The sequence below is a fragment of the Macaca thibetana genome, chromosome 2 (genome assembly GCF_024542745.1).
Source record: "Macaca thibetana thibetana isolate TM-01 chromosome 2, ASM2454274v1, whole genome shotgun sequence".
Classification (NCBI taxonomy): domain Eukaryota; kingdom Metazoa; phylum Chordata; class Mammalia; order Primates; family Cercopithecidae; genus Macaca; species Macaca thibetana.
This window is the reverse complement of record NC_065579.1, coordinates 33,559,303-33,580,250: the sequence shown is the minus strand read 5'-3', so window position 1 is coordinate 33,580,250 and position 20,948 is coordinate 33,559,303. Positions and strand designations below refer to the sequence as shown.

General features: G+C 39.5%; 1 protein-coding gene and 1 pseudogene across 1 annotated transcript in view; both read right to left on the bottom strand.

Annotated features, from left to right (window-relative positions):
* ATP2C1 (ATPase secretory pathway Ca2+ transporting 1) overlaps positions 1 to 10,520 on the bottom strand; it is a 178,846-nt gene extending 168,326 nt beyond the window's left edge. Inside the window, exon 1 of the mRNA XM_050777766.1 lies at positions 10,200 to 10,520. The gene's annotated coding sequence lies outside the window, so the exon portion shown is untranslated. The remainder of the gene's footprint in view (positions 1 to 10,199) is intronic.
* A 1,127-nt stretch (positions 10,521 to 11,647) lies between these two features.
* LOC126948912 (glutathione S-transferase omega-1-like) lies at positions 11,648 to 12,447 on the bottom strand (annotated as a pseudogene).
* Between the last annotated feature and the right edge of the window lie 8,501 nt (positions 12,448 to 20,948).

Here is a 20,948-nt window from a genome sequence, read left to right as displayed (position 1 = left end):
CAGGAGAATCGCTTGAATCTGGGAGGTGGATGTTGCAGTGAGCTGAGATCACACCACTGCACTCCAGCCTGGGTGACACAGCAGGACTCTGTCTCAAAAAAAAATAAAATAAAATAATAATAATCAATGCCATAAAAAGCTTTCATTTAAATATCAAAATAAAATACTTTTATGAAAGAGATTAATTAGCAAATAGGTAGTCAATAAATGCTAATTATCCATGATCACTAAAGAATTCTGCAGTGGTTGACCTATGAACACTATAACAATGTGTTGATTGGATGAGTCAAGTTGTTTAGGATGGAAATATGGAGGGAAGGCTCCTGGTGGTGGTAGTAATAGCCCATTGTCAGGCTCATTAATTGTGACTAGAACAATACCTGTTTATACCTAAATTGCTCTATCTTTCCTAAATGTGAGGAATCCACATCTTTATAAAATTTTGAATAATATTATCTACTAAAAATTTATTTATATTATGCTTCAGTTCCCTGCATGAAAGAGCCCTGTATTAATTCTGTAAAACATTTCATCAAAATGAATAAAGTCTCTATTACTATCTTTAGCATTAAAATGTATCCTTATTCTAATTCACAGTTGCTTTATTTTAAATTTTTTAAACTTATTTCATTAAACTATTCCAAACAATCTCTTCCCTCCCTCAATATTAGTTTTCAAACACTTACATATTACTCTATCTCCCCAGAAGCCTTTGTTTATAGTTCTAACATTTTTATTGCTACAGAATTCATTTTAGCTCTTTATGATTTCTCCTGCTCCAAGGTCCTGTCCAGATCCAACATCTTATGATTCTGAGATGCTCCACAATGAAAACAATGTTTTAAACTCTGAGCTTGTCAAGCTCCGAAAGAATATAAGGTTGAAGAGGGGAATAGGGCAACAGAAGTGCTGTTATTGCCACTGTTCTGCAGAATTGGAAAAGTAGCTCAAAATGACAGCATGGGTTGAGTCCCCTTCATTCATGTGGCTACAAATGCATAAACAAGTCTGTTTCCGAGAGTGTGTCAAGGTTTTCTCCTTCCCAATAATTTTTCCCCAAGTGTTTTTCATGACTTCCTACCAGGCATATTGTATATAAAAACTGACTGCCCCGCCCCCCACTTAACAGCAGGTGTCCAACTTTCAACTTCCATCTGCATTATTTCTTACAGTTCTGTCCTTATTAGGAGTTACTTCCTTTGTTTTGCAAAGAGGCAGCCTTGTAACAGGTGTCTTTATTTGGCAGCTAACATTGCCAGAGCCACTTGAGTTTCTTCCAGTCTGTGGCTGGGCTTCTTGCAATTGATTGAGGCAGATGTAATGTGGAGACTACCATTTGAAATGTAAAATGGATCAGATTGGCTAGAACATCTGAATGAAGATTTCATTTTGCTAATTTTAAACACGCAAGTGCTAAAGAACACATTTTTAAACAATTTTACAGGACATCAACTTTTCAGTGTGGTCCTAGCTTAGCTTCTCTCTTCTCAAATGCACAGTTCGCCTTGTTTGTAGAAAAGAAGGGGTCACTTATGACAGAAGTAATGCACTACCATTCCTTCTGAAAGCACAGCCAGCTCCATGTGACCATCAAGTTATACTTAAGACAACCATTCCTTGGAAGCATAATTCCTTATCAGAGCCAGAAAAGGACAGTGTCCCCACTAAGAGAAGTATGCCAATTACTAAGTTACTGTTTCTCAACTCCAAACTCAAAATTCTGTTCTCTACTTAGCAATGCTGGGATTCTACACACTTTTCTGCTTTGCCAGCTGTTCCCCATTAGCCTTTGCCAATGGAAAGAAACTGAAAGTTTGAAGGAATAAGAGGGGGCTTACTCCTTTTTATTTTAGTTTTGCTTCCTGTTCTTGACAATCACTCAAGCAACACTTTTTTCACCCCAGCAACTGGACTTTGGCAGCAGTGGTTCACTGTTTTAGGAGAAGCTGAGTCCAGCTTGCAATTTTTCTGCCACTCCCAGCCAGTCTTCTCTCCTCAAATATCTGTGTTCCAGCCCCCAGGACCCTCCTCCTCTCCTCTGAGTTCAGACACAGGAGTACTAGCTGGTCGGTGCCTCCTTCCTCAGAGGTCTGGGTCTTAGACTTTCCCACTTTGCACTAGGAATACTTAGTAGGCCCAGATTTCTTGCATTTACATGCATGGAATTGAAATTCAGGTCGTTTTATTTGGATATATTACAGGTAAAGATGTCATAAGAAGGCTGGAGGACTTGGGAACATTCCATTTCTGTGTTAATGACTCCCAAACCTGTATCTGAATACCAGCTATCTTTCCCAATATAAGAACCTATATGTACCTTAAATTCAGCATGTACAAAATTAAATCATTATCTTCTCTCTTAGATCAATGAATTTTGATATTATTGATCAGTTCCTAGCAAGTGCTACTTTTTACCATCTCATACAGTCTTCAAGTGCTGTCAGTTTTAATTCTTAAATGTTTCCTACATTCCATTGTTACTTCACAACCCCAGTTCAGGTTCACTAAACTTTTATGGTACTCCTTAAAACCCTCCTAACTTGTCTCTTTGCTTTCCAGCTGTTTCTAATCTAACCTAATATTTCTAGAGTGTGTGTGGTTCTAAAAAAGATATACAAAGATAATACACATTTATAATGTCCAGAACACAGTCCAGATCTGTCCAGTAACTCTGAAATACCCTCCTTCCACCCCATATCATTGAAGATTTTGCTCTTCATTATTGGTTTTGAGCAATTTGACTGTGTGCCTTCGTGTCTTCTATGTTATGTTTCTTGTGCTTGTTTTCATTGAACAATACATTCGTTTCTTATTTATCAAAAACAATGAATCTATGGGTTTATTGTTTTAATCAAGTATAAAATATTTTGGCCATTATTTACTCAAACATTTCTTCTCATCCCTCTTTAGGAGTCCTCAATAACATGTGTCTTAGGCCACTTAAAGTTGACCCACAGCTCATGAGGTTTTTTGTTTTTCTTTTTTTTTTTTGTTTTTTTGAGATAGAGCCACTCTCTGTCACCCAGGCTGGAGTGCAGTGGCGTGATCTCGGCTCACTGCAACCTCTGCCTGCAAGGTTCAAGCAATTCTCCTGCCTCAGCCTCCTGAGTAGCTAGGATTACAAATATGTACCACCACACCTGGCTAGTTTTTGTATTTTTAACAGAGACGGGGGTTTTGCCATGTTGGCCAGGCTGGTCTCGATCTCCTGACCTCAAGTGATCCAACTGCCTCAGCCTCCCAAAGTGCTGGGATTACAGGTGTGAATCACCAAGCCCAGCAATTTTTGGGTTCTTTTTCCCCATGTTTCACTTTGTATACCTTCTATTGTTCATGTCTTCAATTAATGTGTTATGTCTAATCTGCTATTAATTTCATCCAATGTACTTTTCATCTCAGTCATTTTAGTTTTCATTTTCAGAGGTTCTACTCGAGTCTTTTCTTATACTTTCATGTCTCTAACATTTTGAACATATGAAATACAGTTATAATAGCTATCATAATGTCCTCATCTTCTGATTCTAACATCTGTGTTGGCTCTGGGTTAGTCTTAATTGACTAATTATTTTCCTCATTATGGGTCATATTTTTCTGCTTCCTTGTATGTCTGGTAATTTTTGTTTGGATGTCAGACATTATAAATTTTATCTTTTGAGTGTGGAATATTTTTGTGTTGTTATACATATTCTTAAGTTTCATTCTGAAATGTTTGTTAAGTTACTTAGATATAGTTTGATCTTTTTGGGTCTTACTTTTATGATTTGTTAGGTGTACACATCTATGATTTATGATTTCTTAGCTGTATTTAACCAGAGTTAATTATTTCCTATAAATAAGATAAAACTTTCCTGAGTTTTCTACCCAATGCATCAGGAATTTTGAGTTTTTCCCCAAATGGCTTAAGAATAGGTACTATTCCTGACCTCATGTTAACTAGGCACTGTTGTTCTCTACTTCTTTTGGATGTTTCTTTCCCAGCCTTAGGTAGTTTGCAGATCATATAGACATAGATCACTACCCAGCTAAATGCTCAAAGGGGACCTTGAGTATATTTCTAAGGTCTCTCTGAGGTCTATGCTCTGTCACAGAGCAGTTCTCAGGATCAAGAGTTTTATATATGTAAAGGCCTCTAACTTGTTGCCCAACATATAGTTGGGACTCAATAAATACTTTAAAAATTCAATTTAGATCTCCAGATACAATAAACTTTAGTGGACATTTCTCACTCTTTTTTTTCTTTTCTTTTTTTTTTTTTTTTTTTTTTTTTGAGATGGAGTCTCGCTCTGTCGCCCAAGCTGGAGTGCAGTGGCCTGATCTTGGCTCACTGCAAGCTCCGCCTCCCGGGTTCAAGCTATTCTCCTGCCTCAGCCTTCCAAGTAGCTGGGACTACAGGTGCCTGCCAACACGCCCGGCTAATTTTTTGTATTTTTAGTAGAGATGGGGTTTCACCATGTTAGCCAGGATGGTCTCAATCTCCTCACCTCGTTATCCACCCACCTCGGCATCCATCCACCTCGGCCTCCCAAAGTGCTGGGATTACAGGCGTGAGCCACCGTGCCCAGCCTTCTCATTCTTTTGACTACCCAGCATCTATAATGTCTTCTGATCAGGCAGAGCTTGTCTGCCGTCATAGAAACTGCAAAGAAGAAAGTAAGAGAAGAAGCAGAGACCACACTGAGCTTATTCTAGGGACAGGAAGCAGCAGGGCAGTGAGAGCAGCTCCCTCCACCCTTTAGAGGCAGCATTCTCGGTGGCCATAGTAATAATGGTCCATCAGTGCAGAAGTGTGATTTTCATTAAATCTGTTCTGTGGTGAGATTTGGGGCTCTTTTCTAGCTGTGTCGCCTGGCAATCTGGTTGTTCTTCCAAAGATTCTGCATGCCATCCAGTATCCCTTAACATTTTGCATTGTAAAAGTATAGTATATATACAGAAAAACATGCACATGAGTTTTTTTTTACAAAATGGATTTTTACAAACTGAGTGCATTTTTATAACCAGTGCTCAGATCAAGAAACAGAATATTACCAACATCCTTAAAGCTTCCTCATTGCCTCTCTAGTCACTATCATCTGCCATCCAAGGATAACCAAAACCCTGACCCCTGGCATCATAGATTAATTCTACTTGTCTTGTTTTTCTTCTTTATACAAATAGAATCATACCACATTTGTTGTGTATGTCCAACATTTTGATTGTGAAATTTATCCATGTTGTTTGGTTTAGTTGTATCTCATCCACTCTTACTAGCATGGCAAAGTATTCCATTCTATAAATATACTATAATATTTATGCATTTGTGTTGGGGGTTCTCAAGACCACCCTCAGGCTCAAAGATTTGTTGGGAAGACTCACAGAACTCAGAAAAGCTATTATACTCATGCTTGAGATTTATTTCAGTAAAAGGATACAGGTTAAAATTGGCAAAGGGAAAAGGTGCACAGGGTTGAGTCCAGGAGAAACCAGGAACAAGTTTCTAGCTATCATCTCCCAGTTGAGTCACACAGATAGCGCTTAATTTTTTCAGCAATGGTATGTGACAGCACATGCAAAGTGTTGCCAACTAGGGAAGCTACTTGACCCTTGGCATCCAGGATATTTATTGGAGACAAAACTACTCAGTCTCCAGAACCCATAGGTCAAATAGATACAGTGAGGCCTAAAGCCTCAGGCATACAAAAACAGGCATTTTGTTAGTGCTAACTAGCTGACATAGCCCAAAGCATTAGGCATAAAAAGATACTCTTTTCAGGCAGGATAGTCCAAAGGCTCAGAGACCTTTTCCCAGGAATCAGGCTAAGGGCCATTGCTGAAGACCTTGGGAATGTACAGAGTTTGAGTAACCCAGGCATACAGAGTTAACCCTGTTTACATATCATTATATTGTTGATGAGCATCTAGGCAGTTTACATTTTTATTAATATGAATAGTGCTGCTAGGAACATTGTTGTACACATTTTTGTTAAAGATTTGTATGCATTTCTATTGGGTGGTTACCTAGAAGTGAAAATGGTAAATTATAGGATATAGCATTTGCTCAGCTTTTATATACACTGCCAAAGAGTTTTCCAAAGTGACTGTTCCAGTTTACACTCTCAGCATCAGTGTAATATATGGGTCCAATATCTTTTTTAAAAGCAGTTTTATTGAGATATAATGGACATACAATACATTCTATATTAAATTATCCAATTTGATAAATTGTGACATTCATTATATTTACACCTGTAAAACCACCACCACAAGCAAGATAATAAAAGTATCGTTCAACTCCAAAAGTTTCCTTATATTTCCAATATCTTCTCAATTGATTCATTTTTCTATTACAAATCAGCCATCAGTTTCTGTTGCTTACAACTGAGACTTCCTAGATGGTATAATCCTATCTTGCATTTGTGCCCAGCTTGGTCCTCCACACTTCTTTTCATTTCAATTCTTGCTGAGCATCTTTGATGTATGTCAAGGACATAGATTCTGATTTTTGTCTGTGTGAGTCAGTTTGGTCAGATTCCAGATCATCTGATTATGGCTTTGTCCTCAAGACTCCTGGTGATTCCACACATCATTTTATCTCCGTTTTCTGCATATACTTCTTCCTGAACTGCCTTATAGCCACTGGCCCCAGTCCTTCCTGGTTGGCCGAGAACCAAACATCTCTAGATTCATCCCTGAACGAGAGTTTCCTCGATGTTAAGAGAAAGGGCTTCTTCCTCAGCCCTTTATTAAGTTGCATAGACTAGTGAGATAGGTTGAATTGTGTGCCTCCCTCCACCCCACAAAAATATATAGATGTCCTAACCTCCAGTACCTCAGAATGTGATTTTATATGGAGATAGTATCTTTATTTCCACATAAGGCCATATAAGTAATCAAGTTAAAATGAGATTGGGGTGTACTCTAATCCAATATGACTAGTGTCCTTATAAAAAAGGGAAATTTGAATACAGATAACAGATATTTGAACGAATTTGGACACCATGACATAAAAACAAATAGAGGGAAGATGATGTGAAGAGAAACAAGGAAGAAAGCCATCTACAAGCCAGGGAGAGAGACCTGGAACAGATCCTTCCTTCACATCCCTCAGAAGGAACCAACCCTGCTGACACCTTGATTTCAGACTTCTAGCTTCAGAACAGTGAGACAATAAATTTCTGTTGTTTAAGCCACATCATTTGTGGTACTTTGTTAAGGCAGCTCTAGCAAATTAATACAACCAGGTAGGTGCATTAGCTTTTCTCCATCATTTTCAGATCATGTGGAGTACAACAGAGGATCAGAAGGCAGTGTCTGCCCTTTTGGAAGCACTTCATTATAGAAATGGAGATTGGGGACAAAATAATGTGGGAAGAGCAAACTAACTCCAGATTTTTTACTTTGGTCATTCATGAGACCCTGAATAGGAAAGGCTAAACCCTGAAGTTCTATACTCCTTGTTCTTTTCTTTCCGTTTTCTCAAATTGATAAGTGTGATTCATTTTTCACAGCCATCTGTGGGAACACATGGACTCCTTCAGTTAGTGGCTATTAAGATCTGTTCTACAGTCTGATGGGGGTGATTTGGGAATGTTTTTCTCCTAGGTCTTTTTCATGGAAACTTTTCCAAAGCAAAAGGTTAATAAAATTTTGATAGAGGCAGATACAGAATATCTTGAAAATCCCTGAAATATTCTCATCACCTTTAATCAGGTCCTCTGACAGGCTGAGTCCTTGTAAGGGCTGATTTTGCTTTACTTGTAAAATCTTATAAAGTCTATTTGCCTTGTTGGTCAAAAGTTGATTAAAGAAGAAATATCAAGGAGAAAGAATGACAAACAGAAAAGATATTGAAAATATTAAATGGGCATATGATTTATTGCCCCTGCAGTTCAATCTAACAATAGAGAATATAATAAATTTGCCCCATGAGGAACTTCTTTTCCACTTCAAGTCCTTCCTTTGGCTGTTTTCACCCTCCAATCTCTATCCTCTTTTCTAGTTTTTAGGTCTAGAATTGCAGATATTTCAGCAAAGCTGCATAATGACCCATTTGGCTGTGCCTTGGGAGTCAGATTCTGATTGCTTCTTGGAAGTGAGCGTAGTGATATCCCCCTGGGGCCTTGCTCTGGTGCTGTTAGTGAATATCTTGGTTTCCTGGAGATCAGAGATCCCCTCCTGCAGCTCTGGCTCCACTTCCTGCCACTTCCATGGACAAGTATAACTCTGCTGTCTACAGCGGTTGCTTTTTCCTTCTTTTTTAAAAATTGAGATTAAATCCATATAACAGAATTTACCATTTTAACCCTTTTAAAGTGTACATTTTGGTGGTTTGTAGTATATTCACAATGTTGTGCAGGTATCAGCACTAACTCCAGAATGTTTCCAGCACCCCCTAAAAAAACCCTGGACCCATTAACTGTCATATCCTGATTCCTCCACCTCCCTTTTCCCTGGTACCCACTAATCTATTTTCTGTCTCTATGGATTTGCCTATTCTGGATAGTTCATACAAATTAAATTATATAATTCTTGGACTTTGTGTCTAGCTTCTTTCACTTAGCAGGTTTTCAGGGTTCATCCATGTTGTAGCATGTTTCAGTATTCCATTCCTTTATTTGGCTATCTTTCCATTGTATAGATATACATTTTATTTTTATTTATTTATTTATTTATTCATTTCTCAATTGATTAACATTTGGGTTGTTTCCATTTTTGGGCTATTAGGAATAATGCAGCTATGAATATTCAAGTATAAGTTTTACTGTGGACATATGTTTTCATATTTATGTATATGTATTAATATATCCACAGGGTATATACCTGTGATTGGAATTGCTGGGTCATATAGTAACTCTATGTTTAAGTTTTTGTAAGAACTGCCAACCATTTTTTGGTCTTTTCTTTTCAGGGAGCATAAGATGATAAGATTGATTTCGGATGCACTGATGTTTAGGAGAAGCTGAACTGTCAGAGAGAAATGCCCACCATGAGTTGAAGATGCAAGAGTGGAGCCCAGGTAGGCATATCAAGATTGCATATGTCAACTTGGGCATCATTCAAATGCAGTGACTGCTAAACCTATGATGGAGATGAAGTCTCTGAGGGTGATAACAGATAGAAAGAAGAAAATATGAGGAGCCTATGATAGGCCCAGCACTGCCTAGGATTGTACTTTACTTGTGTTAGTTTAATCATTACAACATAATGAAGTGAGTGCTACTATTAGCCCCATTTTATAGATGGGGCAACTGAGGCTCACTGAGGTTAAGCATATGAACTAGTTTGCATAGTTTGTATACAGCAGAGCTAGGATTTAAATGCTAGCAAATAACATAGATATAGCCAGAAGAAATTTAGAGAATGAGAAGCAAATTTAAAAGAAAGAGAGAGGGCCATTAATTGCAATAGGATGGGATAAGTGAGTTATTGTGTTCCAGAATCAAAGGAAGAAAATTTTTGGTTTTTTTTTTTTGTTTGTTTTAGAAGGAATATGTCAATTGTGCAGACTGTTACAAAGGCATCAAGTAAACACAAGATAGATATATATAATAACATCTAATTACCCCATTTCTGACCCATTACAATTCTCAGAATGTTTCCTATTTAGCTTTTAACTGATCTGTCCTGGTTGCTGCTCTATGTGCATTTTCCTCTGCAGAACAACAGGACATCACTGGGTTGCTATTATAGACAATAAACGCATTTCAGAATGAGTAAGGAAACCGATTATTTACAGAGAAAACAGTTTCACAAAAACTAATTTTTTTTTTTTTTGAGGCAGAGTCTCACTCTGTCACCCAGGTTGGAGTGCAATGGCACAATCCCGGCTCACTGCAACCCCCGCCTCCTGGGTTCAAAGGATTCTCCTGCCTCAACCTCTCAAGTAGTTAGGATTACAAGCACGCACCACCATGCCTGGCTAATTTTTGTATTTTTAGTAGAGACAGGGTTTCACCATGTTGGTCAGGCTGGTCTTGAATTCCTGACCTCAGGTAATCCGCCTGCCTCAGCCTCCCAAAATTCTGGGATTACAGGCGTGAGTCACTGCGCCCGACCAAAAACTAAAATTTTTAAGTAAAATGAGATTCTCTCATGGTAAGTCATGAAGTAAAATTTTGAATGCATAACACTAAATAACTCTTAGTAGTAGAAGGAAAAAGAATTATATTGTAGCATTGAAATAAAACTGTATTGTATGGATAATGAAGCAGTACCCTTACCTTTCTTCATTATTTTGTATCTTTGGCTTTTCTTTCCCCCTTTTCAGATGGTGGCAGGTTCACTTAAGATTAAAGTGCCATTATTTCAGAGCACTGAAGCACATCCACGTAATGATGACATTATGTGAGAAATCTCAGGCAGTTTCAGCCAGTCAAGTCTTTTTCATTAGTAGTCACAGGTATTGCTGGGGCTAGAGTCTTCCCCCACTTCAGATTCTTGGTTTATTTGGCACTTCAGGATATTTTCAAAGATAAAATAAGGTTGGATTCCCTGAAAAACCAATCATAAAAGCTTTCCATACAAAGCTTTTGTATGGAAAATTGCCATGAAAAACTAAGGAACAAATGTTTTTAAGAGAAAAATAAGGTAAAAATAAAGTGAAATGGATGTCATAGTAAGTCTCTGTAATTCACAAGCCATTGGGTGACAACCAAGCAACTAACTAGAATACATTCACCCATTAGCTTGTCTGCAGCTCGATTTTACAGGCTGCTCTTTGTTAGAAAACAAACGGTTTGGGGGCTGCTTTTTATTAAAAGTCTTACCGAGAACTCCTGTACCCTCACTATCCGGCTAAATAGTTTTTTCTAACTCCTATATTACTAGTTGCCTGGTACCTGGCACTGGGATGATTAAAGTAGAGGAATATTGTCTCTTGGGTGTATGAGTCAGATAGTGGAGGTAAGACTCTGGATTGGTTAGTTTGCATATCAAAGGCATGCATGCTCCTGGCTGAGTCTTTTGCTGCCTCTGAGAATTGGCTAACCCTGAAATGGGCTGTCTCTCCCTAGCTAGATAGGTTTTTTAAGATATCAAAACATCGTAACACAGAAAAATTTAAAAATATATAACCTAAAATGTGGGTTTTTTCCCATAATTTGTTAATTATCATGAAAAGGCTAAAGCAATGAAGCACTGTTCTATTCTGAATATGAAAGAGGTATTTATATTAAATTGAATTATAAGGTACTGTAAGAAAAGAAACCAAGTTCATTAAAGCCTTCCCAGTTTGGGCCATTTTCTAACATTAGTTACATCTATGTTAATTACTTCTTGTTGATTATTCCAATTCATTTTATTTATTTATTTATAGATAGACTCTAGCTCTCACCTAAAAGGGATTTAGAAAGGAAAAAAGACCTAAAATCAAATTTGGATGAGTAATGTTAAAAAGCTGTTAATGTCCCATCACCCTGCAGAAAGCAGAGTAGATCAGTATATTAACGTGGGCAGCAAAGGCTATCTGGTTAACACGGTAAAATTTCAGAGAGATTTATGTTCACTCTTCATCTCTTTTGCAGTCATTTTTTTCTTCAGGGTTGCCTATCTTCCTTGTTACTAGTCCTTTGTGGTCTGTGTACTATTCGATCTCTTCTCTAAGGTTTTATTAGAGTTTTGATACGGACTTTCTTTTTTCTCTAAGTGAAGGAAAACCTCAGACATAGCTTTATTGCTGACTCCTTCCGAGCCCGTAGTCACAGGTCTCCGGGCTGTAAGTAGAGCTCTATGAAACCTTGCCAGTCCTTCACACCAGTGAGCAGGGCTGAGACTGTGGGATCTTCCCTCATGGCTGCCATCCACAGTTTAAGTTCTGGAGTGTGGTCTACACACTCACTTAACTTCATTGCTTCCAGCCGTTCAAACCAGGGCCAGATGACGTGATCAATCATAGAGACGGAACTGTCACCAAAGAAGGTTGTCTTCTTATTAACCAGAACCTCCTCTAGCTTGCTAAATTCTTTACACAATGCTTCTTTCAGGCCAGCACCGTCTTCCTTATTTCAGCTTCTAAGGAAGCTTCCTACCAAAGATGGCACCTTAGAAAACAACTTAAAGACCATCTTCCGGCAAGCTTTCTCATACGGGTCATCCGGCAACAGCTTCTTCCCTGAGTATGCTTCCTCCAGGTACTCACAGGTGATGGCGGACTAGTAGATCAGCTGACCCTGACTGTTTTCCAGAACTGGCACCAAACTAAAGGGATTTTTCTTAACCACTCAGGCTTATTTTTCAGGTTGATATTGATGACTTCATGCCTGATTCCCTTGGCCTTCAGGACCAGATGCGTCCTCTCAGCAAATGGACGGAACCTCATGCTTGTAGACTCGGATCTGGCCCTCTGGGACCAGCCCCGCGGGCGTGCTTCCCTTCCGCAGGCTCCTGGCTGACTCCTCGGACATCGTGGCGCAGCGCAGGCCAAGCTCCCAGTGCCGCGGGCTCTCAACATCGACATTTTGAACATTTGACATCTCTTTAAACTTTAAAATATTTAATGAAGTGAAAAAAATCTCCAAAGTTATACAAACACATATGATTTTTGAGTAATCATTGAGTATTGACACATTTAGATTAGTATGACATTCTAATAACTACACCATTAAGTTCAAAAAGGAAGATACATTTCTACTTTAGTGTTACTCATAAACAAATTCAAAACTCAGGTTTCTGTTTTGCTTTGTTGTTCTTCTTTGGTTTTTGGAGACAGAGTCTCAGTCCGTTGTCTGCTGGAGTGCGGTGGGGCAATCTCGGCTCACTGCAACCTCTGCCTCCCAGGTTCAAGCAATTCTCTTGCCTCAGCCTCCTGAGTAGCTGGGATTATAGGCATGCACCATCACGCCCGGCTAACTTTTGTATTTTTAGTAGAGACGGGGCTTTGCTAGGTTGGCCGGGCTGGTCTCAAACTCCTGGCCTCAAGCAATCCACCTGCTTCAGCCTCCCAAAGTGCTGGGATTACAGGCTTGAGCCACCAGGCCTGGCCTGAAAACTCAGTTTTTAAAGATTAAGTAAAGAAATGCTCAGGAGCCCATTCATTTCACATCTGTCACCTGCCGGTGTCTACAGTTATTAATGACCTCATGTTGTTTTCATTGTATTTGCATGCCTGCACATAAACCATCCAGAATCATTATATGAACTACTTTCAGCTAAACCTTGGGAGAAATCATGCCTTGCATTTCAGATAAAGAAGTGACCAGTCCAGGGAGGGAATCACCATGCTTACAACATTGATGCTAATAGGTAATCTTTTAAAAAAAAACAGTATTTACTGCCTGCCACCATAGATGAGCCGGTATGATTTGGGCTTCCGGGACCACACCCCTTATGACAGAAACCTGTTGGCATTTCCAAGACTCAAGATAGGCTATGTGCTCTCTGTTCCATGAGAGGAAGGGGCTAACAAGGCCTCAGTTATGACATTCAGGAAAGAAAACAGATATTATCAGTGGGAAAAATCCACTTATAACCAGCCCAGCGTGTGTTAGCTATTAGAACCACTGTGAGAACTCTCTGCAGCCCTTATGTGTGGTCTAGAATCTTCTTTGCAGTTGATGACTATGACACAATTCAGTTCTAAGTCCACAAAAAATATATTTTTTCCAGAATTTCTTATATCAACTAGATTATCTCTGCTATCCAAATTCATGTAGTTTACTTTCTGCAGGATACTGGGATAACAGCTTTTAGGGTTGCTCACTCAAACTTCATTCTAGGTTTTTTTTCCCTTCCTAATTTTTTTGGGTGAAAGAGTTGGAGTTTATATGTTGTTTTGTTGAATTTTATCTCCACAACCAGCCAATTCCTTAACCCTTCCCCACTTCTCTTAACCCTCCTTTGGTCCCAAGGATTTTCTCTCCTCTGGTACAAATGGACATCTCAGCTCCTCCATATTGGATTGGTTGCCTAGCTGGCTCCCTGCATCAAAGAGAACTTTGGTCACAGGGCATAGAGTAACTATTACTCCATCGTCCTGCCTGTGCATAGTTAGGTGATAGCACAAGTGCCACCCCTCCCTTTTTCCAACAAAGAGAGAAACAAGATTAGAGTTCAGCACTTGGGCTATTATTTCATAAAGAGTTCAGTGCTTCTGCACAATTGCCTGATCTTTATCATCACAATTCAATTTTTCAGGATGCACTGAAGAGAAGAAATCATGTTCAAGTTATCTTCCTCCTTGTAAAAGAACATCCAGCAACAGCCCCTCCTCCCAATTCCCAAAGGAGGACAGCAGCCACTGCAACTACTGAATGCCATTAGAAATACCAAGATGAGTCTCCTCTGTTTCAAGATTTGACAGCTTTGTGTTTTTTCAGGCACAGATTGTTGACCTGACTTTTCTTCTTCTGAAAGCTTTCTGCAGGGCCCTGCAGAGTAACTTTTGCTTTGATTACTCAGTGATTTACAGCCCTTCTCATTTGCTTCTCATATCTCCTTTTTTCAGAGTATAGGGAGCTCTCCTTTTACCCTGTTGCCTCAAAGCAATTTTTCTTATCATCTCCTGGAATTTCAAGGCCTATCTCCTTTATGCTCTTTTGATTCTCCTAAATAATGATTGTCTATTTTCTTTCTTCTTTCTTCCTGCTTCCTTTCTTCCTCCCTCCCTTCCTTTTTACCTTCCTTTCTTTCTTCCCCTCCCTTACCCCTCCCTGCCTTCCTTCCTTCATTTCTTTCTGTCATTATTTCTTTTTTTCTTTCTTTCTGGCATCTGTGTTTTCATCATAGGGGCAGATTTAATATAAGCACAGAGCACTGTAATTCTAATAGAGAAAGAAAATAATACATTTTTGATCTCATGTTTACCTAGTTTGTATCTGCAAATGTTCTTGCGAATTATAGAGTTTTGTGGTAATAGTTGTCTCAGTATTCCTGATATGTCTGCAAAATAGCATGCCAATACTCAGATATAAGAGAGATGTGTTAGCAGGGCTCCTCTCAGAAGCAAAGCTGAGACAAAGACTGAGTGCACATAGTCTATTTGGAATGTTGAGAGAGAAGGGCAGAAGAGAGAGAAAGAAATAATATAAGGAAGCTAATCTATAATGGGTACACTATTAAGGCAACTACCATAGTGTCCACCTGAAGTTTAATCCTTTGGAGAAGTTTTTAAAAATTGTGCAAAACGCATGCTTAATTATGATTCCAGTCAAGGGGCAAGGGAGCTGGAGTATTTATACATTGTACTTAGTAAGTTTTGGTTAAATGATACCCCTGATGGGTTATGAGTTACCCAGGCACTTTGGGTCTGCCCTGCATGGAGGCAAAGTAGGTTCCAGCAGTCTGAGGGCAGCCCTCTAACAAAGTTGTAAATGCTGACTGTTGGAAGGCAGACGCATGCACAGAAGTGAGGCAATAGGGAGGGGGCACTGGTGTATCCACTGTAGGGAACCAAGGGAGAGAGGTTGGAGGGCTTAGTTTAAAATCCCACTAACTATGCAACAAGCAACCAATTTGAAACTCATAGTGGTGGTGGACTATGTTGTGACGTCAGAGTTCTCTATAAACAGGTGGCCCAGGTAAGCAGATAATGGGAGGAGTAGCCGTTTGTCTTTATTCTAGCTGCCCAGCCCCTAAAACCTTTCCCACTGGGGAGTTCTACACCATTAGGTGACTTGGTAAAATGCTCGCATTCCAGAAGCCAAAAAGGCTGGCTAAAATTTTCTTTCCTTGCTTCCTTGTAGCCAGGATATGGGCGGGTGATCTGGCCTTAGTCATTCAAAGACTCCTACCTGGGACTTCTAATCTTCAGCAAGTAAGGCGGAGATGAAGGAACTGTGTGTGGGGATTTTCCTGATGGTGCTGTTGAGAGTGCAGGAGCAGAGGAGTCAGTGGTAGCAGCCTAACAGCAGTGGTGCAAGTATGACCTTGCTCCCTAATTTGTGCCCATTTTCACATGTCCTTCCAACAAATTTGTCTTCTGTTTCACTTAGCAAGTCTTGGCTTCTGTTGTCTGCCACTGAGAACAATTGACCTTTGAGAATAACAAAATTTGGAATGCAGGCCATGCCTTGCTCTGTGCAGAGGACTTTTCTAGGATCTAGAGACAAGGATGAGAGAAATAAAGGCAATAGATAACAGATGTTTCGCCTTCAACAAAATCATAATCCAGTTGAACAGATAGATACAAAGTAAATTTATACAAAAAAGCCTGAAATATACATACTTACATTATCTCATTTACATATGTTATCTCTATTACTTAATTATCTTTTATATATTTGGGGTCATTTATCCTCAGTAACCCTGCCCAGGAAGTACTATTGCCTAGGATTTGCAGAGGAAGAACCTGGGGCATGGAGGAATTAAGTAATATTCTCAGAGTGCTAGAGAGTTAAGTAATATTCCCCGAATGCTACAGTCAAGACATGACAAAACTGAGACTCAGACTCTGTTGTGTCTACTCTGCCACATGCCCTTCCCATTAGCATTCTGTTTGGAAGTACCTTGCTGTACATGGACAAGGGGCTAGAGAAGGGGTTGGCAGACTATGACCTATGTGTTAAATCCAAACAGCCAATTCTTTTTGTAAATAACATTTAATAGAGCACAAGCACACTCATTTTCTTATGTATTGTCTATGGCTGATTTTGAGTTATGATAGCAGAATTAAGTAGTTGCAAAACAGACCATATGGCCTGCAAGCCTAAAATATTTACTATCTGGCCCTTTTCAGAGAAAGTTTGCCAACCTGTGAGCTAGAACATAGATTTAACAACTTAGTTTTGCTGAGTTAAGCTCCTCAGGGTCTTATAACTGGTGTCATCTGATCTGCACTATTCTAGGGACATTAATGACTATATGATAAGTACAAAGCAATAGCCATGTGATGATAATATACTAATAATGATTACAATAATAACTGTCATTAATAAGGACTCCCTATGTTCAGGCTCTGTAATGAATGCTTTACTAATATGTTGTAACTAGCCTGATTTCAGGTTCAGAGAGGTTAAGTAAAATTGTGCAAGAGCAGAGAACTGTTAAGTGGCAAAGCTGGATTTATCCCACATCAGTCTGTCTCCAGAGGTGGGTTTTAACTAGCATACTTTACCGTCTTTCACATCCATCATGAAGAGTGAAATCTAGAAAAAAAGAAAAGGCTAATTTTCTGAGGCTCTGTGGAGGCAGGCAGATCATCAAGGGCCACCTGAAGAAGCTAGCATGAATGAGACAGTGAATGTCAGGTGATTCAGAGCAGGAATGTTTGGTTGTGATGGGCACTTCTGAAGTTGTCAGGGTTCCACTTGTAACAAGGTTCCACTTGTAATTACCAGAGTTGCTTTAAGTTTGCTCAGTGAAACATGTTGACAAACCATTCAAGATAACATTGCTGTGGAAACCTAACAAAGATGGAACAGAAGCCAATTTAGTTCCTCGTCCACTAACATTTGGCTTTCAAGAACTTCTGAATATTTTGAATGACCCATCTCCCAAACCTTCACAGCTTCGATGATAATCTGGAGAATTTTCCTGCTCTACCCATGCTAGTGCAGCAAGAGAGTGGATTGTGAATCCTCTTAAAGAGGGTTGAAAATAGGCCTGCCTCATCTTGGAATGTCAATTGCACAATGCCCTGCCTTGTTGGGAGATTCAAGATAGTTCATGATAGTGATGCCAAGGGGCAACATCATTCCCTTGGCTTCAGCCCTTACTTGCTCCCTGTGTTAACGGAGCCCTTACTTATCTCAGGTGTTGGATACCCAAGGATGTTAGCAGTCTCAGAGCTTCCCACTGCACCCTAAAATATGCAGAGCTTGGCACTGGTTGCCCTCACGTTTTGGAATCCCAGTTCTGAACACAGAACTGCAATGTGAGTCTTAGAGTCTAAATTGTGGCCCTTAGCCTGGACACTTTCAAGGGCAGGGAGAACCTCCTACTTCTCTTGGTATTGTCTGTGCCTAGCATAGTTAGCATATTGCTGGGCACAGAGTAGGTCATAGAAAAAGATTTAGTGCGCCACTGTATCAACCTCAAGGAAAGCCAAGACAGGACAGCTGGCTGTGTTTCTTCTTTATTCATGCATGGCATTCTCTGGGTTCCTGTGGGCTAGGGCCCAGGATCCGACTTCAACTCCTGAATCCATTAGCCTGGTGCTCTGGGTCTCATGTACCCGGAAAAGAATAGTAATATTAATAATACAATAAAACAACTACCATTTTAGCAAGAACTAAAATTTATTTGATGATTAAACCTACCTATAAGTAGATGTTATTATCCCCATTATATAGATGAGAATTAGACTCAGAGAAAAAGAAAAAACTTGTTGCTAGATTATCATATTAATTTTCTATTGCTACATAACAAATTACACACCAGAAATTTAGTGCCTTAAAACAACATACATCTATTACCTCAAAATCCTCATGGGAGAAGTCTGGGCACAGCTGGCCTAGTTCTTCTACCCAGGATCTCATAAGACTTCAATCAGAGTGTCAGATTGGATGTATCCTTACCTGAGTAGTTGACTTGGGTAGAATCTGTTTCCAAGCTCATCCAGGTTGTTGGAAAAATTCATTTCCTTGCAGCTGTATGACTGAGGCCCCAGCTTCTTACTGGCTTTCAGCTGGAGATCCCCCTTCAGGTCCTTGAGATGACCCACAGTTTCTCCCACATGGCCCTTTTCATAGGTAGTTCATATGGCTGGTTGTTTTTTCAAAGCTAGGAAAGTCTCCCTAGTCAACTAAGATGGAGTTTTATATATCATAACATGAATCATGGGAGTGACATCAAGTCGCCTTTGCCATACAATGCAATGTAATTGCATTCCATCAGTAGTGACATTTCATCACGTTAGCCATACTCTGTTGGTTACAAGCAAGTCACAGTTTCCACTTGCACTCAAAGGCAGAGGATGACATAAGGATGTGGGATTATGCAACGGTGTGACTCATTGGAGGTGGCCTTAGGAAGTGCCCACTACAATTACATCACTGCTACGTGGCAGAGCAGGGATCAGAGCCATGCCACACTCCCTCCCTGACACTTCTAGGTTCCCTCCTTTCTCCATCTGCCCCTTTTGCTACATGGAATTGTCCTGTCACATGAATCTCAAGTCGTAGCATTAGAGACACCTTTGATTCTGCCCTCAAAGTCATGCTCATACTTTTTTATGATTGAGTCCTTTCCTTTTTTCAATATAAACTCTCTTGAAGAGGGTTTAAAACATCCCTTCTTGTCTTGGAATGTAATTTACATAGTACCCAGTCTTGTTGAAAGATTCCAGGTGGTTTATGATGATAAAACAACCAACAGAGCCCTTAGAGCGAACCTGGGCGGATATATTATGAAAACTCAATACTATCTTACATGGGCTGAATTCTATTTCCCCTAAGGACAGCTTGTATATATATGCAAACAAAGATTTAAAAAATATCCATAGAAGAAGAAAAAGACTAAAGGCTATTTTTCAGTTAGTCCGTTCAGAAACACTCACGTCTGGATATAATTTAAATTCCCAATGAAATCCAGTGGAGATAGATCAGAGGCACAGCCTCTGTGAAGAAAATTGTCAATGCATGAGACATCTCTGTCATAGTGTCCCATCATCTTTTTATTTCTGGGAAGACAGACCCTGTCACCAGTCGCTCATGACAACCTTATCATAGAAGTTGCCATATATCTGTGGATGTGTCTGATTTCTTGGCCTTTTTTCATTTTGTTTAAGTAGTGATACAGTGTAGATCTGATTTGGTGAGCAGACTCCACAGAGAGCTTTGTCTACTGTTTATTGGTTTGTGATGAAAAACAGCTCTGCAGAAACATAAAGTGTGTTCTGCTCCTGAGTCTGAGACAGATTCCAAGTTCATTCAAACTCATAAAAAAAATTGAAAAAAGGAATAGGAACTCAAGCTGGTCTTCATAGGGAATAGGGATTGCTTTAGCAGGTATACTAAAGTTTTTCATCACAAGTAAGTTAGGCAGCCCAAATACAATTTTTATAATATGCCAGCACATTGTACAGTGCTCCCATCAATCATAGCAGAATAATGTCACAGTAAAGAAAGGTCATGGAGGAAAGCAGAGAACTTAACTGAGCTGAATTTATTAAAATACTGTAGAAGCAGATAAAGTCAGTCCATGCAAAACTCAAGTCTATACAACACTATTGTGTGTATAAAAGAAGACAAGGTACTTGCTTTTTGCCACCCAAACTTTACAAAATACATACAATTTACAAAACCGTGTTGCTTTTTAAATTGCTTTTGAATTGGGGGAAATATTTATTTAAGCAGGTTAAACCAAGGAAATAAATGACAAAATAATGTTCAGTATTTTATGTAATGAGATACTTGATTGAGTTCCACAAAAGAATGGTGATTAGAGACTAGTCAGTGGGAAGCTGCTATTACATTAACCTTCTGCCATTCCTTTATGACAGAGACCCACAGTGGAAAATGTAGTTGTTATTTTTGAAAGTGGATCCTGATTCTTACAGGACTTGATTGCTGGGGGCATGGGGGAGGGCAGTGAGGAGCAGAAGGGAGAGAGAGAAGACCCAGATGTTTAGAAAGTTAGACCTAGTATGACTGGGCACTGGCTGGGGAACAGGTGAAGGCAAATATCACCCTCTACCCCACTCCCCTACCCCTGATCTAATATTAGAGAAGAGTTGTGGAAGAAAAAAGAATAGGTGAGATTGGTAATTATCTGATTCCTTAGGATACCTCTGCTATAATAGAAAACTAAATTGAGGCAACAAAATCATTGAGATAGCTCCTATAATAAGAAGTTGGAGGAAGGAGAATCTCAGTATGAGGTGGCACTCTAAAATTCTCCTGGCATTCTCCTCTAGCTGCAAGGTGGCGGCTACTGCTCCAAGCATCTTATCCTTATAGGATGCAGGGTGGGGGATGGGGGAAGGGATGCACAGAAACAGTAAAAGGGATGAGTCTCACATGATCACAAGAAGCTGAAACACAGAGCAGAACTGGAAATTGTCAATGAAAAGATTGTCAAACTCTGTTAAATATTTG